The following is a 13,211-nucleotide window of genomic DNA, read 5'->3' on the forward strand; positions in this document are numbered from 1 at the left end:
TCTGAAGTGGGAGAGCAACTTCCCCCGCTCCCACTCACTCTCCACTAGGGGGCTGGGCTGGGATCTCTAGGGAGGGGAGCACAGGAAAGAACAGTCTCCCCTATGGAACCCAGGAGTCCTGGCTCCCAGTCCCCCTGCTCTAGACCCCCTCCACTCCCAGAGCCAGGGGTAGAACCCAGGTGTCCTGGTGCCCAGCCCCCTCCGTGCTCTGACCACTCGACCCCACTCCCCTCCCAGGGTGGTGCAGGGGTCACTGGGTCTGTGTCCCAGCTCTGCTAAGGGCCTTGACTTATTTTCCCAAAGTGAATCCAGCACATCTGCCCCCCCCGCCCGGTCACTGCCCACCCCCGTGTGGGGGCACCAGCACTGTGCCGGGTTGTGATGGGAAATTGTCCAAGCTGGCCCAGGAGAGACATGTGTGTCCCTGCTGCTGGGGCTGAGCCCTGCTTTGTGTGTGTGTGTGTGTGTGTGTGTGTGTGTGTGTGTGTGTGTGTGTGTGTGTGTGTGTGTGTGTGTGTGTGTGTGTGTGTGTGTGTGTGTGTGTGTGTGTGTGTGTGTGTGTGGTGGTGGCTTTGCAGGATTTTGTATCCTGCAGCAAGTGACACACACACACACACATTGATGCACAAAGGGACTCACACAATCCCAAGAACATTCACACACAACACACCCAGAGGGGCATGCTAGCCCAACCCCCAAAGAAAGAAACAATCATACCTCCAGCCACAATCACACACACACACCAGAATATTCGCAACTATGCTCAGATACACAACCACATACAGTTCACTCCCACTGCTCCCAACACAAGGACCTCCTGCCCCACACAGCGTGTGCGGAGGCCTGTGGAACTCACTGCCACTGGACAGCTACCAATGAGAATGGACCTTTCCAGGAGGCCAATAGACATGGCCGTGGTGACAGAGGGGGCTGGGCTCCCAGGGTCTGACCTGGGCTGAGACTGGTTCTGACCTAGAGGGGTCTATCCAGCGGGGGGCAGCGTGACCCACACACAAACCCACCAGAAGCGCCTTTCTTAGCGGGTCTCCCAGGCCATCCCCCACCCTGCCCTGGGTTGGGTAACAAAGGGGCAGTACGGGACTCTGGGCCATGTCGCAACCCGGCTCCAGCCCCTCGCTCCCACACGCTGGTGAGTTGGGTAACTGCCGAGGAATTGCACAAGAGAGCTGCCCCTGCTCCCTGTCAGAGCCAGGGAGAGAACCCAGGAGTCCTGGCTCTTCCCCCTGACACACACTCTAACCACTGGACCCCACTCCCCTCCCAGGGCTGTAGATAGAACCCAGGAATTCTGACCACCAGCCCCCCCCGGCTCTGACCACCAGACCCCACACTCCCCTTTTAGATTTTAGTCCCGCTGCCTCTACTATCCACCCAGCCCACCTGTCCATCCCTTTGCTGCAGGTTTCTGGGGTGTCACCCCTGCTCTGCTCCCCCAGTGCAGCCCAAGGCTTTTCCTCCCCCCAACCACACATCCTCTCCCCCTCGTGCTGGATCGTCTGCTTGGCCCCCTGCCCCCTCCCAGGGTGCACTGTGTGGCGTGGCTGGGGATTGTGCAATGGCCCAACACCAGGCAACACAGAACGGACACCGCACGCCCTGCCCCACCTCATCGGAGCAGCTCTCCAGGTGCATCGGAGCCCAGTGCCCCACACCTGGGCCCTTCTGCCCCACAGGGGGTGAGCTGCAGCCCCCGCCACACTCCGCAGAGGGGAGAAGGGTCAGGCCAGCCAGCCCTTGTAAGATGGGGAAATCACCATCGGGGTCGACGGTATGGGGGATGTGACATACAGAGAAACGGTTGTTGCGCCGGCAGAGGGCAGCAGAGCATGCACACACACACACACACACACAAAATTGCAAACATACACAAACACATGCATGAATCCAGCCACACACACACAATTGCTAATATACACAAACACCCGCACAAATCCAGCCAACACCAACACAAGCCTGGGAGCCAGGGGAGCAGAGCAGGCTGGGGCCGGGTAACTCCATTTCCCACAGGAAGTAGCCAGCCCCCCCGTCCCCCATGATGGCCTGGGACCAGCCCCCCTCTGCTTCCCCCCACGGAGGCCTGGGGCCCCAGCCTGCTCTGCTCCCCTGGCTCCCAAGCTTGGGGGGAGGGGGGAACCGCCCCACAGCACTCGCCGGCGGCGTGGCTGGGAGCCAGGGGAATGGACCAGGCTGGGGCTGGGTCACTCCAATTACCATGCAGTGAATGCAGGGGTGGACGGGGGGCTGGGGTGGAGCAGGGGCGGGGGCCATGGGGAAGAGCCGGGCAGCCCCCCCTGCAGCAGCTCCCCACCCCAGCTCACCTCCGCTCCGCCTTCTCCCCTGAGCACGCTGGCGCTGCTCCACTTCTCCCGCCTCCCAGGCTTGTGGTGCCAATCAGCTGTCTAGTGCAGCAAGCCTGGGAGGGGAGGAGAATTAGAGCAGGGGCAGCATCCTCAGCGGAGAAGATGGAGCAGAGGTGAGCTGAGACAGGGAGCGGTTCACCTGCACACCCACCCCCGCCCCCCATTACTTGCTGCGGGCAGCCCTCCCCCCACACCTCCCCAAACCCCCTGCCCCAGCTCACCTCCACTCCACTGCTTCCCCTGAGTGCGCATTTTGGTGCCCCCAACCACTTGGCACCCTGGGCGGCTGACTAGTTCGCCTAGTGGTTGCACTGGCCCTGGCCACTGCCTGTCAGGAGGATTCCTCCTCCTCCTCCTCAGTGCGACTAAATCTCTGCACCTAGACAGCCGGTCCATCCGCTGCACCCCAATCCCCCATGCCTGAGTCTCCCTGCCAAAGCCCTGCACCTGGCTCCAGAGAATTAAGTCTCACGTGTCACTGGGAACTCGACTTCTTGTGCCCAGAGAGTCTCGGCCCCCCTCAGTAGCTGACCTGAGAAACACAGTGTCTGCAAAAGCAGCAAAGAGTCGTGTGGCACCTTATAGACTAACAGACGTATTGGAGCATGAGCTTTCGTGGGTGAATCCCCACTTCGTCGGATGCGTCAGTGTCGGCCTTTTCCAAAGAAGTGCCTGGAGGGCCTTTTTCTGTGTGACCACGTGGCCTAATGGATAAGGTGTCTGACTTCGGATCAGGCGATTGAGGATTCAAGTCCCTTTGTGGTTGTGCTTGTGCAGTTTTACCTTTGGGCTGAAAGTCCTGCTCCCTTCAGGGCTGGAACCTCTTCTTGGCTGCTCAGGCCAATGCTCTGGCTTCAGCTAGAGCCCCGGGAAGGAGTTGGGGGTTGGGCGTCACAAAGGCTGGGGCATGAGCCCCAGGTGCTTCCAGTCTCGCCTTTGCCGTTCCTGACTTGCCAAAGAAAATGGGCGGCTGCCCGGGCTAGCGTGTGGAGCAGTTTCCCTCTTCCAAATGTGCACCTGTCCCTGTGCTTGAGGGGGGTTGCTACATAGCACCTTGGGAGCCTGGGTGTTTCTCTGCTTCTCGCCAGCTGGGGAAAAGCCTCTTGGGGTAAAATCTCCTGCTCCACTGCCAAAGTGAGCATGGATAGTGGGAACAGTAAGAGGCGCCACCGGGGGGCTGGCCCTGCTTTCCTACCATCTTCGATAATGGCCACAGAGCATCAGCAGCCACCCCACATGCTGGTCTGTGGGTGGCCTTCAGTGGGTGTTTGGCATGGCAGGGAGCAGCCTGGCTGGGTGTTTTTTGCCTGTCTGAAGGCCACACATAGGCATGGTCCTGCCCTCCTCTGGCCCTGACCTCAGTTGCTCTGTGGCTTTTAAGCCTTCCCTTGGAGCCATCAGCACCAGCCGTCTCTGCTCTAGGTGCCCAGAGGAGGAGAGGTGCTGGGCTCTGTGATGAAGTGGGGGATTTTCTTAGGGTTTTCTGTGTTTTCCAGTGGTTTGCATGCACAGGGAGTGGGACTCAGTGTCCTCAGGTGTTACTGGTTTAACAAGGTGAGGGGAGCAGGAGTTTGTTGTTACAGAGGACCGGAGAGGGACTTGGGACCCCGGCCGATGGCCTGGAGGATGGAGACCCCAGTGACTGGTGACCTGGTGACCCGGAGACCCAGCTCAGGAGTCACAGCCAGTTCTGGCCAGTGAGAGGACAATGGGCTGCGGGGAGAGGACCCCGTGACCAACCTGTTCCAGCCAGAGGAGGGCGGAGAGGAGAGGAGGCCCAGGCAACCCTGTTTACCTGGAGAAAAGACAATGGACAGAGGTGGGGCTTGGGGCCGGGGATATCAGAGGCCTAGCTGGGGAGCAGGGGGGCTCGGGGCTGGCGAGGGGAAGCAGGCAGAGCCCACCTGGCTGCAGGGGGACTGGGATGTGCTGGGCTGAGGGAGGCCAGGCCTGAGGCCCTGAGAGTTTCCTGTGCTGTGTTCAATGCTCAATAAACCCTCCTGTTTTATGCTGGCTGAGAGTCGCTCCGGGCTAGCGAACAGGGGGCATCAACCCCTTTGGAGGTGAGGAGGCCCAGGGGATCCAGAGCGCGTGGACTCCCTGAGGGGGCCCACGGCGAGAGACAGATGTGCTAAGGCTCAGAGAGGTGCGGCTCCAGGAGGTGGGGGGGCCTGACCCCGAGAGAGAGTGGACCCCCGAGAAGGGCTGTCGCACTGAAAGGGGCACCCCCATGGACCGCACGGGGCCAAGAGTGGGCAGGATCTGTGAGTCCGTGACAGGCAGTGACATCACAAAGGCCTTTTGCAGGACCTCAGACTATTGGTCAAAGGTGGTGGGGAGGTGGTGACCTCACAGAGAGATGCTGACATCAGCCAGGCAGGACGGGGGCGAGAGGCCAGGGAAACCTCAGAGACCCCTGTGGCTTTGCTTCAGCAAGTCTCCTTCTCCAGGTCTCTCTTTGAGGACTGAGAGAGTATTCGGGTTCACGTACGTGAGCGCCAGGAGGAACCTCTTCTGAGTTTTCTCCTTCCCTTTTAGTGATTTTACTAGAAAACAGCCGTCCCTGTTTAAATGGTAAGAGCCTCCTCTAGGGAAGGGGTGTCATGGGGGTGTCACATTCAGATGTCGGTGCCCCCCCCCCCCCATGTAAGGAAGTTCCCGCCACCCTGCTCTGTGTTCGCAGGGCGGGAGAGAGCAGCATTCCACGGCAGTGATTTGCTCCTGGCTGCCGGAGCAGAGCAGCAGGCTCAGCTGTGAGAACTTCCCGGAGCTATGTAAGGGGAGGACCCCATGGCTCTGTAGCAGGAATGAAGGGCAAGCAAGTTCACAGAGGGCATTGTGGGATACTGGAAGAGGCCAGTTATGGTGATATAATGAACAGCAGCGTCTACATTGACACTCTCACTTTAAGTTTGCTGCAAAAAGCTCTAGACCTCTCATCGAAGTGGTTTTTTTTTTCAGCAAAACAGGGCAGTTTTGTCGCCAGACGTGGCATTGCAGTGTGTGCACCAGCCACAAGCTGCTAACTGAGGAAGCATAGTGTGTTTTTCACACATCTGAGCAATATAATTCTGCTGAAATAACTTTGTAGTGCAGACCTGGCCAAAGAATTTCTCTCTCTCTCTCTCTCTCTCACACACACACACACACACACATACACACACACATACACACACACACACACAGAGCTTGCAAGGAAAATGTCACCTGCTCCTCTGCTTTGCAGAATCCAAACACAAGCAAAGCTTGTCAGGCTCAGGTGGGGATGCAAAGAGGTAGGTGTGAGCAGACACTGTACCTTAATCACAAACAGGCACCATGGTTTAGCTGGTTAAAGTACCTGTTTTTTAAACAGGAGATCCTGGGTTCAACTCCCAGTGGTGCCTTGTTGAGATCCTTTTAGAGCACCTGGTATTGGCTACTGTCAGAAGACAAGATTCAGAGCTACATGGACCTTTGGTCTAGCCCAGTGTGGTTTTTCTTATGATTTAAATTACACTCACTGGCACTGATAATAGGGTTACTGATTGTTTGGGAGTTAAGAGCTGATAGGTCAGTGGTCCTAGCCCCTTGCACGTGGTCCCCTCCCTGTGGGACAGGGTAGGTCTGGGCTCTCGCACCAAATGCTCATTGTGGCTGCCAGAATCTGTGGGCAGCTCATTTAGTTTATACCCAGGGTTGAGTCCTTGATTCACACATCAAGGATAACAACCCTTTGTTTCTCCTGATCCAATAATAAGAAGACTGGGAATCCAACACCAGCCACAAGTGATCATTTCAGCAAGCAACCCAACCTATTTCCAGCATACCGTAAAATCCACATGCAGACTCATACATGAAACCTTGCAAGAAAATCTTCCTGAGGGGGTCTGAAGCACCTGCTGCTGGAGGGAAGGAGGGAGCCATGGGTTGGGATTGAGGAGCAGCGTGAGGAGAAGAGGCCTGTGGGTTGGGACTGAGGGGCACTGGGAATAGGAGGGGGCTGTGGGTTGGGATTGAGGAGCAGCATGATGAGAAGGGGCCTGTGGGTTGGGTCTGAGGGGCACTGGGAGTAGAGGGGACATGGGTTTAGGCTGAAGAGCATCTTCATTTGAAGATCCAGCAGGACAGGGGAAGGCAACAGGTGATTCTAATTCCTTAGGGATATTCTGTGTGTTTGTGTGTGCAGGGGAGGAACATGCTCTATGCCCAGAGGACTTTATTCCTCCAGCCTGTGAGGACAAAGGGGATGTCATGAAGTTGCCCTTCAATCTCCCACACACAAAGACCCTTCTTAAGAAAGGCAAAATCCTGAAGAGAAAGAGTAACACCAAAGAAGACTCCCGAAAGTCAGATTTTTACAATCATAGTAAGAAGTTTATCACCTGACCAGGGACTTGAACCCTGGACTCTCAGATTAAAAGTCTGATGCTCTGCCAACTGAGCTAGCCAGGCTCACCCAGGAAAAGTGCAAGTTGATGCAGAGGTGAAGCTAGTCAAGAAAAAGCGAGACGGACACAATAGGGGAAACCTGCTGCTCGCTCTCTCTTCCCAGCCCTGGCCTGGCCTGGTATTAGTGCTGGTTAAGAAGAGGGGAAAATATCGGCATCTACCAGCCATTCATAGCTGTACAAGACTCAGGCACAATACAGAGGTGCCCATCTGCAAGTGCCGAATGGTTGGATTGGCTAACGCAGCCTGTAGACGTCCAGGGCACACTGGGATATAGAGCCAAGTGTCCATCACCATCATCATTTCACAGGGATAAAGATAATGATGGGAAGGTTCACAACTGACTCAGCAGTTGCATACAAAGGTGCACGTTTGGCAGTTACATTGGGAAATTCTGGCTCCTTCTCAGTCTCAGGTTGGCCACCCTGGTCTAGATGTAGAAGTTACAATATTTAAACTTGAAAGAGGGGCCAATTTCCCCATCATTTCCCACCTTTACATCCAAACACGATGACTTTCTGAATGAACCCTCCTCTTTCAGCCAGAAGATCTTGGGGTGGTTGTAGGAGTCACTGGGTAAAATTGTCTGGACTCTGTTCTGAATCAGGTCAGAGCAGAGGTACCTAGTGATCTAGTCTGGCTGTAAAATCTATATATCAACACCAAATATGGTGTGAAATTAATCCTCAGAAATGGCTGTTCCCCACCCAGACCCCAGCAAAGGGCTCCCCAGGGAAGGGGGCTGTTGAGGAAGGAAAGAAGAAAGACGTCCTTCTCTCCCTGGAGGAACTGGGCTCTGCGCTTTGGACAGAAAGGAGGGGAAGGAAATGGCCACACGATGGCAGCAGAACCTAAGAAATGAAACACTTCAGGTTTCTGGGCACATTGATTCTGCACAGTGAACGAAAGTGACTCCTGTATCATGAAAAGCCAAAAAGCCGTTTCTTTCTATGCCCGGGAGAAAAGAGTTACACTAATTCCTGCCTGTTTACTTTTGAATTATTTTACCTTGTAAAGGAAATTGTAACAAAATTAGTCTGAACTTGAGCTGCCTGTTATTAAAAGCTGGTTCCCAACTCAGTTCCAACTGCCCTGCTAGAAACACCCCCAGGTCCCTGCTCACCCCAGGAAGAGGAAAAAGAGAAACCCCCACTGGGCACTGCCCTTGGTGCCAGGCTGCTGTCCCGGGGTGCGGGTGGGGACTGATTGTTTGCTGATGAGGAGGGAGCCAGTAGAGGCCTCTGGTGCTCTGCTCCTAGCACCTGCCCGGCCCAGGCTGTCCTCTGCCTCAGCTGCTGCTCCCAGCCTGCTCTAGAGTCAAACACGCAGGGCCCCCAGGGGAACAGAGGCTGGGACAGGGCAGCAGCCTGGGCTGGGCTGGGAAGATGCTGGGAGTTCTCGTTCCCTGAGAACTGGCCCGGCTCCCTTCTCAGCAGCAAACAAATCAATTCCACGTCCCCTCCCCAGAAAAACCAGCCTGGAGCCAAGGGCAGCAGGGGACCATTCCCTCCAGTTCCCACCGAGGCAGGAGAGAACCCAGGGTGTTTCTAGCAGACCTTATGGAACTGACGTGGGGAAACCAGCCTTTAATAACAGGCAGTTCCAGTTTAAGCTCAGTGTTTTTAACAATTTCTACAACATTAAAGAACCCTTCAATCGTAGTGTCACCATCCATAACATTGCTTCAGCCTTATAGGTTCCTAAGTGCACAACTAAACATCTCTTCAAACACAAGGGAGTGGAGATCAGTGAATATTCAGAGTCATCCCATATAAAAGAACCATGTTGTGGTACATACTGGCCCCATCATGTGGTCATGGCCTTTCCCTCCTCTCTGTTAAAAGTTTTGGTATTTTGCACAGAAACTTTCTTCCCTCAGGAGAGTCCTGGGAACCAGGGCTGCCAGCCAGACAAACACCTTTAAGAGGAGGCGTAATCTGTCAAAAAATGATCTCCCTCTTTCAGTTCAGTGACACCCTGAAATGTTACTTATCAGGGCAGAGCCAGAGGATTGAAAGCAGCTACATGAAACCCCTGTGTAGCTAACAGGAATGAACACAAACACTCCCTTGTATCTGAAGAGATGTTTAGTTTTATCCTTGGTAAACTACAAGACTAAAGGGAAAGGCAGTGGTGGTGCCAGATATAAAGAGTGAAACACGAGACAATCATCATAGTTATGCCCATAGTGACTGCAAATTATTTCTAAATTCTTCTCATTATCATCAGTGTATTATTTTCTCTGGAGTCTAGACATTGACTATATCTTGACCAAGAAATTTAGATCTTGATAAAATAATCGACTATCCCTGGTTAAGGCAATGGACTCGACACCCACTGGGGTGTCCCTACACAGGTACAAGTACTAACAACAGTGGCTGCCTTTTAGCCATAGATTTTAATCAGGGCAATAAATTGATACGAATTCCTGTACAATCATTTTCCAGCCCGACTCCTTCACCCACATTTGTTAGGGCATTGGGCCACCATGTGAACATTTCATTTCCCTCCTCAATTTCACACAGAGACACAATTTCCTTTGCACAGATCCATGAACAGCAAAACCTCCCTGTGTCTCTGGTCTGAGCCAGGGCATTCGATTCCATTGAAACCTTCTCTCCTGCAATGGCGATGGTCAGACAGAGGGGACGTGGCCACCTTCACCTCTGACAGTGAGATATTGGCTCAGCTCTTTCTTTATGCTGCTGCTGTTAGTCCATGAAACATCAGGGATGGAATGCAAGGCTGAGTTCAACCCCCTGAAACATTTCAGTGCCCCAGAGAAATCCTGACCCCGGCTGTTGGAATGATATGGTGTAGATTCGAATAGGAAAGGGACTGTCTGAATTGTCAGTGTGGGGAATGGACAACAACCTATAGCAATGTCATTAACCACAAACACACTCTCATCCTGCTCCAGCTGGAAGGGAAATGGGCAGGAACTCTTGCTGTTCAGCCATGGACACACTTACACTAATGCACAGCCAGGAGTGTGCTGGGGGAGCTGGTCTGAGCAATTTGAAGTGACAATTCTGTGAGAACAGAATCATGGTGTAGTGAAGTAACTGTACATTAAGTACTTGTGGCTGAGTGGTTGAGGTGATAGACTAGCAATCCATTGGGGGGTCTCCCCACCCAGGTTTGAATCTTGCCAACTATGGAGGCATTAGTACGTTGCTAGTGCCTGAGTGTCCACAGAGTCAAACTAGAGCCAGATCTGGTCTCACTGTGAGGCTGGCTATACTTAAAATGCTGCTGTGACACTGCTCTAGCACTGTGGAGTAGACAGCTGCTACAGTGACTGGAGGGGTTTTCCATCCCTGTAATGGCTAGATTGACAAAACAATCTTTCCTTTCATTTAGCACTATCTAACCATGGCTTAGGTCAGCTTAATTATACTGGTTTTGGGGTTTTTCACACCCTGAAAAACCATCATGCTCTACCAACTGAGCTAGCTAGATTTAAAGTCAGTCAACTGCCCAGTCGCAGTGTAGAAGGAGCCTGAGGGTGTTTATTTGTGAGCTGAGGTTCCCTGTCTGACATCTGCCTTCTTTCCTGGTCCGTTATGTCTCCAGCGAGCAAACTGGACCTGCCACAAGGCTGGTTAGATGCTGCTTTCTAGCCCAGAGAGCTGGGGTTGATTTAGCATGCTGCCGCCATCAGCTGGTCAGAGTAACCAGGGTGGGAGGGTGGAATTTAGGATTCTCCCACCAAGGGGAGGTTCTGTTGGACTCATCTAGTGGGGGAGATTCTGAGTCTGAGTTCCCCACATGCCACACACACATTTTCACAGGGAATCAGGTCCCCTGGGGAAAAACTCAAAAGAAGCCCAGGCCCAGGAGTGTCAGAGAAAGGAATCACTGTTTGCCTTAAGAGGTGGGTGAGGGAAACCTGCAGGTCCCCATTTGTGGGGAAGCCGAGGAGGACAAGGAGACGGGAAAAGGGCTTGCAGCTGTTGTGCAATCCCCATGCTCCCAGCAGATGGGTCCAGGGGGCTCAGCACTCACAAGATGGCAAAGCTCAGAGCCCCGTTACACAGAGTCAGACTGTGATCAGCTCACACCCAGGGGGAACAACACCCCTCCCTTGATCTCTATGCCAGAGCTCCTATCAGCTCAGTCCTTCCCGCAAGAGCGGGCTGCTGAGAGGGTTGCAATGGGGTAAATGAAGGCAGAGGAGGATTGTTCCTCATGGGTTTTTTTTTGTGTGTCTCTGTGATCCTGCAGGAGGAAGCATGATTTGAGTTTGTTTTAGTGACTTGGGTTGGGCTGAGGTTGTGACCCTGAGCACAGGGGTTCCTGCACTCTGCTCCTAGCCCCTCAGGGAGTAGACAATGGAGTGGTTTCAGAAAGTGGATAGAAAGTAGCCTAAGAAAGTGTAGTATAAGTGAGAAGAACAGCACTATTATCACCTCCCTGGTGGTCTAGTGGTTAGGATTTGGCACTTTCACTGCTAAGGCCTGGATTCAATTCCCAGTCAGGGAAAAGTGACTTTAAACCAAATAAATCTTCAGTTATTCTTCACTTGTAATGTAAAGAAATCCATTGTATTTTCCTGTTTCCTGCATCTTCCCAGTGTTTCCATGGCAGGCCTGGCTCCAGACACCAGCACAGCAAGCAGGTTCCTGGGGTGGCCAATGGAAAGAGGAGGCTTCAGGGGCAATTTGGCCCTCTCAGAGGGAAGGAACTTGCCACCAAAAGCAGCAGAGGTACAGCTGCAGTTGATTGCAGCTTTTTTATTTATTTATTTTTCCGCTTGGGGTGGCAAAAACACTGGAACTGGCCCTGCTTCAGGGAAGACAATTTGTTAAATCCCAGGTGAGTGCAGTTCTATCAGTTCTCAGCCTGAGCCCTTAGGTCTTAATCCTGAGGCTATTGTCCCATCATGGGGCCATTTCCCGCCTCTCTTTCCTAGGGAAGCACAATTTTCCTTGCAGAGACACAGGAACAGCAAGATCCTTCTCTGTCCCTTGTGCAAAGCAGGGGGCCAAATTCCATGGAAACAATGGACAAGCCGGGGGCCCTGGGCACATCCAGCCCTGGCTGTGAGATGTTCTCTCCCCTCTTTCTTTATGCCCCTGTTGTTATTTCATGGATTGTCTGGGATGGGGGAAAAGCTGAGTTCACTCCAGGTGGAGGGGAAAAAGGACCCTGAAAATCTCAGGACCCAACCCCTGCTACCAGGATCACCGAGGTGCTGGGGATTAGAGTAGGAAAGGGACTGTGTGAATTGTCAAGGTGGGGAATGAATAACAATCTACCACAAGATCCACCTCATTAACCACCGACACAGGCTAATCCTGCTGCAGATAGAAGGGAACTGGGAGTGATTCTTTGCTGTTCAGCCTTGGAAACAGTGACCCAATTGCACCACAGTGAATGTGCTGGGGAAAGCTGGACTTCACAGGCAGGTGGAAAGAGCAGATCCTAGAAACACCTGGACCTTCCCACACCACTGCTGCCACCAGGGTCAGGGGCTGAGCGACTCACAGCGCCCCTCCCCTCCCATTACCTTCCAGCAGGAGGTGGCAGCACCCCCCAACCAATGCAGGGGAGAGGGCTGAGTGCATCTCTGCACCCTGAGTCCAGGGCACCCACTCTCTCTGCCCCACACATCGAATCTGGCCCTGCTGCAAAGTGACCCCTAAGAACCAGCAGCCTCAAGGACAGCAGGTTTGGCCCACAGAGCAGGGAATGTGTCCCCCATGCTGCTGTTAGGCCACTGGATGCTCTGGGAATAGGACAGCTCTGAGTGTAACCTGCAGCCCAGCTGGGGATGTAGCTCAGTGGTAGAGCACATGCTTTGTATGGGTGAGGCCCTGGGTTCAATCCCTAGCATCTCCAAGCTCTTTTTTTCACCCTGCTGCTTTGCTCATGCCCAGAGGGGATGTGGCCCAGCAGTCTCCCTGCAGGAGTTTTAATCCTGCTCAGTGAGGGGCAAGTGCCAATTTCATGGAAGGTCGGGGGCGGTTTCTGCTCCTAAGTCACCTCAGTACATGTAAGATTCCCACCTGCTGTGCTGCTTGGGACAAGGGTAGATGAGAAGGGAGAATCCTCCAGCACTGGAGGGAAAGGTCCCATCTGCACAGACTGAGAGGCAAAGAAACAGAGGGGCAGTCAGTGCTCAGAGAGGAGAGAGGTCAGTGATTTACACCCAACAGGGGACACTGTCTTTCTGAGGCGAGTGCAGCTTGCTTGGGATGGTGCTGACGATGGATAGAAAAAAGGCTGGAGTCAATGACAGACGAGACCACAGCAGGGGAAGGGGAATGGCAGCCCCACAGAAGGTCCTGGGTGCTCAGATGCCCCAGGTATTGCACCCTGGCCTGTCACAGAGAGAGAAAAGACCCAGCGGGACCCAGCCCCCCTACACTGATCCCATGGACAAGAACCTGGCTG

General features: G+C 53.8%; 3 non-coding genes across 3 annotated transcripts; 2 read left to right on the plus strand and 1 right to left on the minus strand.

Moving 5' to 3' along the window:
* Nucleotides 1-6,742: 6,742 nt before the first annotated feature.
* On the minus strand, nucleotides 6,743-6,815 carry TRNAK-UUU. Its single transcript has one exon. It is a non-coding gene; the product is annotated as a tRNA-Lys (tRNA).
* Nucleotides 6,816-11,225: 4,410 nt separating this feature from the next.
* On the plus strand, nucleotides 11,226-11,297 carry TRNAE-UUC. The gene has a single exon. It is a non-coding gene; the product is annotated as a tRNA-Glu (tRNA).
* A 1,287-nt stretch (nucleotides 11,298-12,584) lies between these two features.
* TRNAT-UGU lies at nucleotides 12,585-12,656 on the plus strand. The gene has a single exon. It is a non-coding gene; the product is annotated as a tRNA-Thr (tRNA).
* Nucleotides 12,657-13,211: the final 555 nt, after the last annotated feature.

The sequence above is a fragment of the Mauremys mutica genome, unplaced genomic scaffold, assembly GCF_020497125.1.
Source record: "Mauremys mutica isolate MM-2020 ecotype Southern unplaced genomic scaffold, ASM2049712v1 Super-Scaffold_100312, whole genome shotgun sequence".
In the NCBI taxonomy this organism is placed as follows: domain Eukaryota; kingdom Metazoa; phylum Chordata; order Testudines; family Geoemydidae; genus Mauremys; species Mauremys mutica.